Source organism: Coturnix japonica, chromosome 11 (assembly GCF_001577835.2).
Source record: "Coturnix japonica isolate 7356 chromosome 11, Coturnix japonica 2.1, whole genome shotgun sequence".
Taxonomy (NCBI): domain Eukaryota; kingdom Metazoa; phylum Chordata; class Aves; order Galliformes; family Phasianidae; genus Coturnix; species Coturnix japonica.
Genome location: NC_029526.1, coordinates 16,271,534 through 16,284,725, shown reverse-complemented (window position 1 = coordinate 16,284,725; position 13,192 = coordinate 16,271,534). Strand labels below are relative to the sequence as shown.

Sequence of the window (13,192 nt, the reverse complement as noted above, 5' to 3'; positions counted from 1 at the left end):
GCAGGAAGGGACCCGAGTCCACTCCCTTCATTCACCAAACCCTGGCTCTGCTGTCTCCATCCTCTGCTGCTTATTCCCCCCTGCTCCCTGCAGCCTTTGCTGAGCCCTTTGCTAGTAAACAGCACTCTGCCCCGGGGCCAGCTTTCCCAGCACTAAAAGCCCACTTATTTCTGTTTGTCCCGACAAAACAGTAGCAGATTTGTGCTATAAATCCCCGTTAATGGAACAATCGATGTTGGCTTGTTCCCATTAGCACTTTCCAAGAGGGAAAACCCTTCTGTGCGTGCACATACGTGTGAGTCCGTGTACACTTCTCCCCCTTGCGAACAACAGCCAGGGCTCTAAACTCAAGATCTCCCCTGGTAGATGTCAAAGTTCATAAGCAGAATCTAAATATTTCAAATCCAGACAAATTGAAACAGAGAAAAGTCTTGTTGCATCACTTTCTAGAAGGCTTCTTTCAAACAAAAGCTGGTGCTTAATCCATGCATTCTGTGCAAACCGGGGGGGAGCATTTGTCCAATGTCTTGTAAAGACGTGAATTAGCTTTCAGTACAGAAGTGAAGGAGGATTAACCCAGCATGTGTGTGGGGCCTCATCCATTGCCAGATTTCCTAAGTGTCCACTGGCTGGTCCCTGCTTTAGGAGGTGTGTGAAACCCTCAGAGGGGTTTTGATTGAGGACAAGAGAGGATCTCTGTGTTTTCCAGCAGCAGAACTCCCAGCAGAGATCCTGGTGGGATACAGCAGCCACATCCATTGTGTGGGTACCACAGCTCCAATGGGCTCATTGCCTCCGCCTCACCCACACCACGCTCCAGCTTAAGGCTCTCAATGGGGATGGGGGGAAAAAAAAGCACATTGGTGGTGAAGAGCTCCAGCAAACAGGGCAGGGAGGAAGCAAGAAGTCCAAAGGCAAGGACAGGAGAGGTGAACTTGCACTGCAGCATCTGCTTCGGCAAAAAAAGAGCACTGCTTCCTTCCTCCATCCCTTCCACTCCTCCTCCCTCCTTCAGCTGCACAGCTGGATGGATCTCATCCCGACCGGGCTCACCCTGCTGGGATTTATCCCGACTGATGGAATGCATCCTGATGGATCTCATCCCGACGGGATTATCTTGATAAGGCTCACCCTGCTGGGACTATCCTAACGGGGTCCATCCTGCCGGCGTTTCTCCCGCTGTATGTTCTCAAATGGCAAACAGGTGGCGATGTTGTACTCCAGGATTTCAGCTTCCAGCCCCAAAAGTCGGGCTGCATCCAGAGAGCCGCCTTCCGAGGCAGCCAGGCCGCATTCCCCCCCGTGTTCAGTGGGGCAGGCTCTGCTGGCTGCAGGCACAGGAGCTGAGCTGGGAGAGCGGCAGAGCAGAGAAGTGCACTGGGCAAGAGCTTTGCAGACAGCCTGTGCGCACCAAAAGCACCAGTGTGGTGGTGAAGACTGTAAGGTTAACAAGTTTTCTTGCTCCCAAAGCCACTTGCAGGTGCAGTCTGCCCTGCACGGCCAGGCATCACTGATGATGGTGTCTTGGGTGGAACCAGCACAATGACATCTTGCTGCATCCATTCCTGGAGGGAAGTCTGTGCGAGATGCTGTCCCCAAGGGATGCAGTGTGAAGGGATCCAGTCTGTGCTGTCATGGAACCACGTCCTTCTTTTTTTTGCAGAGAAACAAATCTGGTGCTGGAGCCTCTCATCCTCTGTAAAAGGAGGTGGAAGATACTGGAGAAGCTCCTTGCCTTCACTGTGCCTCCAGGCAGGAGATTCCCACAGTGTGGGATACACTGAGTTGCAGGGCAGTGGCATGTTCCTACAGACTGGTGGCATTTCTTCAGCAAAGCCCCTTTGGCCACAGCTCATGGGACACCAGCCATGCCAGGTGATGGAGAGCAGCAGCAGAAGGTCTCCCAGCTGTACCAGGATGAAGGGCTCCATCCTGCACCATCTGTGCAGGAAAAGGTGAGCAGTCCATGGAGGGGACAGGCCAAATTTCTGGGTGCATTTCATCAGGAGAAGCTGAAGCTGTGGTGGGAGGCTTGAGAAATATAGGGCAGCATCCATCCTCAGGCATGGCCCAGCAGAATGAAAAGTGATGGTAAAGCACAGGCTAAGAAAGCAACGCACCGCACTCATCCACAAAGACCCATCTTGCAGAGCAGACACGAGTCATCTCAGGTCACATCCAGACCTCTGCAGAGCTCCCACCCACCAGCCCCAAACCCCATCCTCATCTTAGCACAGCAACCAGAACCAGCACAAAGCCAAACACACAGCCTACAGAATGGCAAACAAACCTGATCCCACTCCCCCAATGCCTGCAGAGGGGAATACGCAGCTGACTGCCCTAAAATCCCCCTCTGCTACAAAAATCCTGAGTTTCTGCATAAAAACCCATCTCTGAACACTGCTGGGCAAATGCCCTCCCCATCCCTAGCTCATCAATGAGTGATTTCTGTCTCTCAGCCGTGTGGGGTGACCTGTCTTGCAATGGGATGGTATGAGCTATGCCAAAACACACTTAAGGAACAGCACAGTGTTTGAACCACCCTACAACTGAGCCTTATTAAATAAAACCAAAGCAAAACAAAACCCCTTCAGAACAGAAACATGTAAATCTCAGCTTCTTGCTGGTGTTATCTAGCAGCCAGAGAAACGCATGCTATTTGAAACCACCATAAATATTAGGGGATGTCTGATCTCCAAGGGCCAGCGGATTTGATGTGTGGATGCTGTCATCTAGGAACGAGCAGGGAGCAGCAGACGTGCACTACTGACTCACACCGCAGAGATGCTGGGAATCAGCTGCAGTTCCCCTGTTTTCATAATCTCACGTATTTTATTTGCTTAAGGTTGTTGGTAACTGTTGCTTAGTAGTGGGCCACTGGCCCTTTAACACCTTTCTCCTCCAAGGATGGGCAGCCAAAGAGGACGGCAGGCGATTCCAGGGTGTTTCATTCCATGGGATCTGTGGCAGCTCTGCTAAAAGACTTTTGGGTCCCTGGGTGCTTCGATCCCAAGCGCGATGCATCGAAACCACAGCAAAATCAGAGCAGCAAAACAACTCTGGACAAATCTGCTGGCCATGGAGGGCTCCAGAGACCCCTAAGACCATATCCTGGGTGGGCTGAGCTCCATTCCAGCCCTGGGGAGCACCCCCAGCTCCAAGCTCTGCTGGCACCCTCATCGCCTTGCAGCAAACCACCGCTCTCCTGCAATGCCCATTGCAAACTGTTGCTTTAACGAATGCGTGCTTTGGGGTGTACTCAGCAAATGTCATCCCAAGAGTGGGGGGCAGCCCAGCGGAGTTGTATAGAAGTATGTTCCTGCCCCCAGGAGACATCTCCAAGGGGTTGCCAGTTTGCCCACATCTGCTCATAACCAGCATCCTGCCATGGGATGCCTGCACACACCTCCCGCAGATAGGACAAGGGAGAGAAGAAAGGAACAAATCCTGTTAATAACCCTCATTTTTCTCTCATTTTTCTCTCCTTTAATTACAGCCAGGCTCACAACACCTCACTACCTGTGACGTGCCTGGGTGCAGCCGTGATGCACAAGGATGCTCCGTGCTGCGGGGACGGAGCTGCACATTCTATGTGTTCCCTTAGGGAAAATCCCACATGGATGCCAGTCCCGTGGCACTGTGCAGAGCTGGGCTGGGGCACACAGGACTGGGATGTACAAACAGAAAGCTATCGCTTTTCGGATGACCCTCCTTATGATTTTAGAGTGGTAGAGAAGGAAGCGCGCTGCTTCTGATGAAAGATTTAAAAGGAATAGTGTCACCAATCCCATTGGGAGTCCCTAGGCCCAAAAGATCCTGCATTGACATTATAGCATTGAGATAATGCTAACCTCCATATGGATAAAATCGAGGGGTTTTATTTAAGGAAGCGTTACTTGAAACGAGCGCATTGCGGGAATCCACATCAGCCCAGAAGCCGGGTGTCCTCAGCAGCCAAGCACATTCTCGGTGTCACAAGCTTGGACGTCGCTGCTATAGGAAAATTAAAACTATTTTGGAGCAGAAAGAGCCAAATTTGGGGACCGACCTGGAGAGCAGCTGAGGATCCGTGCGCACGCAGGGCTGAGCCGTCGGCGCTGCAAAGTGATACGGTCCTCATCGGCACTCCCTGTGCGCATCGCAGGAGCTCCTCATCTTGAATGGGTTAATCCCATCTGGTCGGGAACAAAACCTCTTCTGCGTGTTTTTCTTTCGTTTACCACCAACAAAAATGCCTGTTTTCACCGTGTGCCTTTTTGTAAATTAAACAGCGTCGTCGCGTCATCGGCTCCAGCGCGGATTTGTCTGGGGAAGAGTTACTGCCTTTAGCCCTGAGGCAGCTGCCTGACTCAAACTCCATCCTAAGTTTCTAAAGGATTCCACGAAAGCCGTTTGTACAGAAGAGGTACGACCTGAGCCCGCGCGCCCACAGCGCAAAACGAAAAGGACAAGAACAGTTCTGAACAGCGCCCCAAACCCAGCAAATGCTCTTAAACACTTTTAAAATCACCCACGAGTTTCCAAAGAGGGGGTGGGGATCCCCCAAATGACAGAGTGGTTTCCGTGTTTTGTTCGGTGTCCCCAGGGTGGGATCTGCCCCAGGTGCATGCATAGCGCTGGGGCATTCCCAGTGCCGAGGACACCTCAAGTGCCCAGAGCTGGGGGAAGCTCTGTGGGTGCAGTCAGAGTGAGTGCAGAAAGCGGCCCCTTCCGACCGCCACTGCCACCAAAAAAGCCCAAGCAGTCCCCTCACCCCACCCCCAGCGTTTCCCCAATCCAACCGCAACACGGCGAAACCAAATGGATTTTCCAACAGAGTTCCCTCACCTTTCCCCGCGAGTCGGAAGCTGCCCTGTGCTGCCTTCCCAGTCTCTCTCTGCGCTATCTCCAGTCCTCCTGCAGCTCCGGCGGGGCTGGAAATGCCATCAGGCTCCAGCAATACGCAGGGGAGCCCCTCGCTGTCAGCCCCCGTCCACCTGCCCGCACGTTCCTGCAGCCCGGCGGTCCGGCGCGGCGTGGAGCAGGCATGAATCCGTCCCTGGTGTCTGCTGATGACTTCACTTCATTAGCATGCTCCTGATAGTTCTCTCTGACTGTCTTTTACTGACTTTAAGGCTCTGCTAATCAAAATACTGTAGCACTTAACTATTTCCTGACTCCGGGCTTTTGTAAGACAAAGCCCCACAGGGTAACGAAACCCAAACGGGAACAGAGATTGGGATTCGTGCCCCAGCCCGGATCTGGGAATGGTGTTTGGAGCTCTGCAGAGCAGTGTGCTCCGTCCGGCTGCACCCAGGGCGCAGTGCTGCTGTGCCGCGCGGGACCTTTAGCGCAGGCGGATGCAGAGAGGAAGGAGCCTTTCCACCTTCGGGGTGAAATTTCCCCCCGTGGAGACGGAGTGGTTTTATTTAAAGGCAGCTCAGACAGAAGCAGCTGAGCGGGGTTTGGTGCACGAAGCTGTCACCCTGCGGTCACCCACGCTGTGTCACCCGTGACCAGTGCCACCGCTGCCATTGCCTTCTTGCTGGTGTGAGTAGGGACAGAGAACTTTCTGCAAAAGCAATGGGGTTTCTGGGTGAGAGGAGGAGTGTGCAAGGCGCAGGCACAGAACACAGCCCGGCCAGCAGCATGCCTGACACATGGGACAGTGGCAAGGACAGCGCCCGGCACTCCGGGTGCCAACCCAAAGCTTTCCCCCTACACTTCTCATTGCTTTGGAGTCCATGTCAGGTTTTCCTTGCACAAAGAGAAACGGGAGTGAGTTTTGCAACAGTAGGATAGGAAAAAGAAAAAAAAATAAAAAGAGGACAAAACTACATAAGCCCATGTGCAGCTCTCCCTGGGTGCATGTGGTTGTGCACCCATAGTTGCAAACAGCTGTTTCCCTATGTATAGTGTACAGCAGTGTTTGCACACACGCACACACACACACGTGCCATGCCCACTTTTTGCATGCAGAGTTCCTGCACGTGCGGATGCTGCAGCCATGCATGCATGCAACCTGCATGTGGGTGAGGGGCTTGCATGCGTGTGCTTGCACATGGGGAGGGAACACGGGGTTTAACCATTTCACTGTCAGCTTTGAGCACTCTGCCGCCTGGAAATGAGGCAAAATCTCTGCGCCTGCGCTCTCACCCAATTAACACCCTCTCACCCTAACGAGAAAACCAGCCCCAAATAGCTTTTAATAAAGGCCTGCTGTGCGCCGGGTGTCGGAGTGCGGAACTGCCGTCGCAGGAGCAGCTGTGGGGTCCGGCGGGTTGGAGGCCTGATTCATACCCAGCAAAATGAGGTCAGGAGCGGATGAGTCTCCGAATGTTCATTTCTTCGCACAGGAGGTGACCCACATTTTTTGTGGCTGATTCACAGCTCAGCTGCAGACACGGCTATCTTTAGTCCCGGGGAGGGATGTGGAGAGGCCGTGCACCGCTGCCAGCCCCTGGCCCCTCCACGAGAGCCTTCTGGGGGCAATTAGTTCTATAATTTTATATGTAGATATATATATCCACCTCCCTCTGCTTCCTACAACTTCTGCTGGAAGAGAGCGAGACCACGAGCAGCTTTCCTGCAGAGCTGGAAGTAGAAATGCTGCCCCAGCTGCGGGGAGATGGGTGCACCCCTGTGCAATGCACACCACTGGGTGCCCACCCATTGCAACCCCTTTTTTGGGACCTGCTGAACTTCAGCCCAGTCACAGAGGGACGGGAAATGGGGACTTGGGGTCCCAACACCCTGTTGTACTGGTGGGGCCACGTGGGCTGACAGGACCAGGGGTTACCAACACCAGCCTTGCCATCATTAGCAGGATGGGGACCAGTGGCTGTGTGGTCATCGGGACCCCCCCAGAAGAGGAGGGCTCTGTTTATGCTGATAAGGGCAAAGGATGCTAAACAAAGCTGCTTTCTGTTCCAGCTGGGCCCAGCATGGCTCTCCAGCACTTTCCCGTGCAAAGGAAGGAGTTGTTGCAGTTGTGGCTGCATCCAGCACCCGGAGCGCCGTTGCACGAATGATAACATTTTAGCAATGTTTATCCTTCTCCTTCAGGGAGGGATCTTTCTTTATCTGTTTTTAGAGCCCTAAAGCACATGTTTACTTTTTACAATGAGCAAAGTCTCCAGCGCTGGCGCAGGAGAGCCTGAAGCATGGGTGTGAGGGTGATCCTGTGCTTAAAGGGCTAAAAATGACTTGGCAGTATTTTTTAAGCAAGACACAGCAAACAGTCTCTGGCCCTGTCCCATGACAGCAGTGCACACAGAGGGTTGCTTCCTACAAGCACTTCCCTCCCTGGGCAAAGCCTTGCAGGGAGGGTGGTCCCCAAATGGCCCAGTCCTGACCACTGTCAGTCACATCACAGAAATACAGAAGGAATCGTGGAATCATAGGATGGTTGGGATGGAAGGGACCTCAAAGATCCTCAAGATCTAACCCCCTGCCATGGGCTGGTTGCCTCCCAGATCTGGATCCCATGGCCCCATCCAACTTGGCCTTGGTCACCTCCAAGGATGGGGCATCCACAACACTCAGCACAATCTTTGGTTTCTCCCATTGCTTTGGGTTGAACACAAGTAGCTCCCAGCAGTTCCCTTACTAATGTCAGCAAGCAGTGATTTCAAAGCCCTAAACCCCAAGCACAGCCTCACACATAACCATGGGAGAAAGCATCACACACATCCAGCTTGCACCTGTAGCACAACCACATGAAATGCAAATCTTGCTTTGCTTAAGAGCTAGCGCGAGCTGGCAAGGAGGGGGGATTTAAGTCTCTTCCTGTCTTATTTAATGCGTGGACACCAATCTGGCAGGTGGACATGGTGGGTGCTCCCCATCCATTCCATGGCCCCTTCCCTCCGCCTATACAGTAGAGCATGACTCATCTATTTCATAACAAACACGAGCTGGGTAAAACAACAACAAAAAAAATAGATCCCCAAACCCAGCAGCGCATGCTTTCTTAAATAATAAACATATAAAAATGTTAATTAAATCATGCTTTTTGACTGAGAATGATGGGAAAATACTTTCGCACAATGCTGAAATCAACACAGCTTGCTTTTTTTAACGTCTTCTTGCAGCCAAATAGATGCAAAGACCAAGAAAGATGAGGGGCACGCACTGTGCAAGCGCTGCAAACCAAACAGCCTGTTCCTTCTGCAGGAAAGCATCTTCTGTTCTAAGGGAGGACGCCAGATGACTTAATGTGCCACAAGCATCTCTCCAAATGAGTCTGTAGTGAGCACAGATATGAGACCCAGATGTTGACCACAGCCCCACCAGCAATTAAAAGAAGAGATCCAAAGCTGAAAGCTCCTGGTGCCTCTCAGACACAACAGCAGCCCCAGCAAGACCAACGCCCTTGCTTTGAACAAGCAGAATGTTAGTAGGGCAATAGGGCCATGGCCAAACCAAGCACAGCACTGGGAGCAGATCAAATCCTCTGCAGCCAATGGACACTTAGAATATCCTTATGCCCTCATTCCTGGGGATATCCTTCTTGCAGCATTATTCACGCTGCTTGGGAGAGTTTTGGTGTCTGGCTTCCACAGTTGTCCCATGGATGGACTCCAGACTGCACCAACTGGGATGAAAAAGAGAAAGGACGTGGGAGCTTCCTAGAAACCCAACAGCCACTGTGCACATGGTTTCTGAAACGAGGAGGAGGCATTTAGTGGCCTCTGTTGTGGGGAGATGCTCTGGGATGGTATTGAAGTGGCCTGAGCCAGACAAAAGCATTTCAACAATAATGTTCCCAGGCCAGAAATGAAATCTGAGCAAAACGCTGGAAGTTACCCAGCAGAAATAATAAGGCATGTGCAGGAGCTTGCTGACTCCCAGCTGTTGAGAGAAACCCAACTTTGCCACCATCCCCAGAGATTTTCCTTCACTTTCTTGTAGAAAATCCATCCTCCCAACCCCACCAAGCAACACCAACCTTCTGGAGCAGGAGGAGCTGGGCTCCACCACCTCCACCCTTTAACCATTTCTCCCATGCTTTGGGTGAGGGCAAGATCCTCCCATACTACACCACTGAGTGCTCTGACAATGGAGATCCTGTCTTCAAGAGCATGGCTATGATGGTCACAGACACCCAAAGCTTCTTGAGGGACACCTTTGGCAGCGAGTTCCTCCTGACCACATGAGAGTTCAGTGTGGCCAAGAATGGGATGGCATTCAACGCAATGAGAGCCAGCCCAGTCACCTGCTGTGCTTGGGCTCTGCTAACACTCACCATCCTTTGTTTGTTTGTTTTGTTTCTTTGGCAGCTTTTTAACGAATCCTATCACCAAAAACAAAGGAAATTACACTAAAAGGACTGTGCTAAAATAGCTTTAAGGGCCTGACTCTAGCTGACACCTATAGTTCTAGAGTGTTGTGCCAGAGCGTGAATCATGCTCAGATTGTTGGCCAACACGGGCCATTTCCATTATGCAGCTGCAGTAGTTCAGATCTCCTGGTCTGTTTGTACAGAGCTTGGCACCAACCGCTTGGCTCCTGTCCTGCTGGTGGTACAACTTCATCTAAAACCTTCTGACTGTTGTCACCCATGAAAGGAACTGGGTTAAAGTTGGGGCGATGGGGAAGGAAAAAAAAGGGGAAAAAAGAGGTGTTTTGTGCAGCTGGCCCAAAATGTAAAAGAGAAACCTTCCAGCAAAGTGGAGAACAGTGCAAGGTCAGAATGTTTGGTTTTTAAAGAAATGCAGTTAATGTCTAAGTTTGGGAAGGAAAATGAAGGCTGGTTGGCTTCCCAATCAGGTATCCTCATGCAATGAGGATATGGGACCCACATTCCTTAATCATAGAACCACAGAATCGCTCAGACTGGAGAAGACATCCAAGATCCTCTACCCCAGCACACATCCCACTGTGCCCATAACCACGTCCTTCAGGGCCACATCTCCATGGTTCTGGGACACCTCCAGGGATGACGACCCCAACGCTTCCTGCAAAACCTGCAAAGAACACACTTACAGGTGATTGCAACAAGAGTGTGAGCAGCCAGCAGCAACGGCTGGCTGCCAAATCACTCCTTTGCATCCTGCTGCTGCCCAACCTTCTAACAGCCCGCGGCCCTGTGTGCATCACCCAGCCTGGCTGTGTTTTCCAGTCCCACCTGCTCCAATTCCCCTGCCCCGAGGGGGCTTCAGTGCAAGCTGCAGCACGAAGGGCATGGAGCAGCCCCAGCAACACTTTGTCAGGGAGGAATTTTAACACGGCCAATCAATTTGGATCCGTAGCACACCTATGCAAGCAACGCACAGGAATGAGGCAGCAGAGCATTAAAAGCTACAGAAAACAGAAGGGAATTAATTATGGGTGTTTTGCTTTTCTTTTTTTTTTCTTTCCCTTTTTTTTCTTTTTTTCTTTTCTTTTTTTTTTTTTTGCAAATGGCATTCTCTGCCAAGCATTCTTGGAGTCCAGCATTCTTGTACCGCATCCAGCCTTGCCAGCCTCCAGCATGCAGGAGTCATGAGTCAGGGTTTGAACGGTAAAGTGCTATTGACTCAAAAATAATTAGACCGAGGGAAAAAAATATAAATAATTAAACATGAAACCCGGTTGCATCACTTGATTTTCGCACCCAGCCTCCATCCCTTTGGCATGCTCTGACATCACCTTTGCACTTTGCAATTACATCATTTTTATTCCAAATGAACTCGTGCGTGCCCAAGCCCTGACCTGGGATATATCCCATCCCAGCCTGCGGGCTCCATCCCGCTGCTCTCCTTCCATGAATAATGGAAACAGGAGACAGAGGAACTTTCCTACACCTCATCCAGCTTTGCCTGCTGCCACATTATCATAATATTATATTAACGTGCAAATTGTGATCGTTGGCAATAAAAAAATATGTAAGAGAACGGAACGTATGCGCGAGTGGGGACTCATGGTTGATTCCATTTTGGGGACCAAGAACGAGTTGGAACAGATTCTCACTGTTTTACTTTCAAGGACGTGGTAATTCCCAGACTGACGGCCCTCAACAAAGCACCCGGAGCCTCAGAAGGAAGGATTTCCACCTCTGAGCTCTTCATTTAAAGTGTTTATGGTTTTGACCTTCTGACTTTTGGGTTTTTCGATGAAAAAAAAATCGGAAAAAGGCAAAAGTTACAGAACCTCTCGCTTTTGTACAGTTTTCTGTCCAATGATAATCCCTAAGCTCTACAGGTTGGGGCTACTTTATAAACTACTGACTGCACAGACACACGTGAACATACTGCCAATGTTATTCAAGGGACATGAAAGTGTCCCAGCGCTCTCCAACATGTGCAACAAAGTGATGCTAAAAGTACCAGCCTCAGCCCTGAGAGCTACAGCCTAAATTAGCTCCAGGAAAACGAAAGCAAGGTAATTAAGAGCAGATTTGGCCCTGTTTGTATACGAAAGCATTCTGGAAACTAATTAAAACCCTGTCCAACGCAATGCTATTACACATCCAGAATGCCACGAATGTGCTGGCAAGTGTGAAGACGGGAGAGTCAGCAACCCAACAGCCCCAACACCCTGCAAGCAGCCTCTGGAGCAGGCACTGGATTTATGAGGTGTCAGGGAGAGGAGAGAGTGTCGCTCACAGAGGATCATCCCCTTCCTACACAGGAACTGAACTGCAGCCAACGGGAAACCGAGCGGGAGCTGTGGGAAACCTGGTTTTCTGCTCATGGGGCTGGTGGGAATAAATGCATGATGATACTGGGTCTGGAGCATGGTTTCATGCCCTTAGAATCACAGAATCATTAAGGTTGGAAAAGACCTCCAAGAACCTCAAGAGGATCCTCCAATTTCTTCTCCCAGAGAGTGGCTGGGCACCAGCACAGGCTGCCCAGGGAGTGATGGGGTCACTATCTCTGGAGGTGTCCCAGAACCATGGACATACAGCACTGCAGGATGTGGTTATGGGCATGGTGGGATGGGGTTGTGCTTGGGCTTGGTGATCTTGGAGGTCTCTCCCAACCTGAATGACTCTGATTCTAAGGGTTTCTCAGAGTTGAAGCCATCCACACTCTTCTTGTCCAGAAAGCACTCCCAGCTTTTTCTCTCCAATAAATAAACCCAACCCCAACTGGGCTGAACTTTCCTGGCTGTGGGTGTTGTCACTAATTTATGACACCTTGAGATAGGCCCAAATCACAGCACAGAGAGCCTCGTCCTTAGCCGCATCCCCACCATGCTCAAAGCCATCCCTTCAGCTCCTATCTCCAGACAGCAACACAAAAAAAACCCAATAAGATTGCAGGAAATTAAAAATGCATAGTATTTGTCAGCACCTCTACACTGCAGCTTTGACATTTTGTTTTTCTGCCCAGCAAAACCAGACAAAAGGCATTTTCTCCTCCTGCTCATTCTTGGTCAACCTCTTGAATTTCAGACTTTCTGGGGAGGAAACTCAGTAAAAAATGACCTTTCTTGAAATGCTCATAAACCTCATCTAGCTTTTTCTTTTCCCCACTCGCCTTCATGCTCTGCGTACTCATTGGAGTGTAGCGTTATCCTCCCTTTTTATTTTCCTCCCTGTTTCTGCCACTGGATCTGACCAAGCAATCCGCGCCGAGCGGGATGAGTTTTCCATCGTTTCTGGTAGCAAATTCTTTATGTTTCATTTGTGGCTTTGAAGCACAGCAGCTCAAGCTCCAGAAAGGGCGCAGATGGGCCAAGGAAATATGAAACATCGTCATATTTCTCATGTTGGAAGCATTTTTAAAAGGTTGCATAGTGGAAAAAACGAAATATGAAAACCTTGTGGAAGTGAGGAGGTTCCTCGAATCCTCTTGCCAGCCCCCCTGCTACCGCAACAACAGAAAAAAAAGGGCAAAAGCAGGGGAAAATGTCAGCAATTCCCCTAAAAGCACATCTCACCCAACAGAAGGAAAAGCATTTTGAGTTCTGCAAAGCAGAAAGTGATCCAAGGCGGTAAGAAGTTTTTTCTCGACATTTTTCCCATAGTTGTCCTATTCTAATAATCATTTTCACTCTCTTCTTCTGGCACAGCAGCCCAGAGCCGATGTGTTTATGTCACTAAAGCCGCCTATGTACTCTTGAAAACTATTTTAATGGAAATGAAGCAGTAATGGAAACATTTCCATTTCCCATTTGCTTTTCTAAAGCCCTTTCACTATGAAAACCCAAACCCTGCGCTCTGGCTGTGCTGACAGATGTCTCTCTTTAGCATTGTTGGACATCATTCCACAGGGCTCAGCTC

At 50.4% G+C, this 13,192-nt stretch overlaps 1 protein-coding gene across 1 annotated transcript in view; it reads right to left on the bottom strand.

Annotated features, from left to right (window-relative positions):
* ZNF469 (zinc finger protein 469) overlaps window positions 1-5,233 on the bottom strand; it is a 49,194-nt gene extending 43,961 nt beyond the window's left edge. The window contains exon 1 of the mRNA XM_015874393.2: window positions 4,828-5,233. The gene's annotated coding sequence lies outside the window, so the exon portion shown is untranslated. The remainder of the gene's footprint in view (window positions 1-4,827) is intronic.
* Window positions 5,234-13,192: the final 7,959 nt, after the last annotated feature.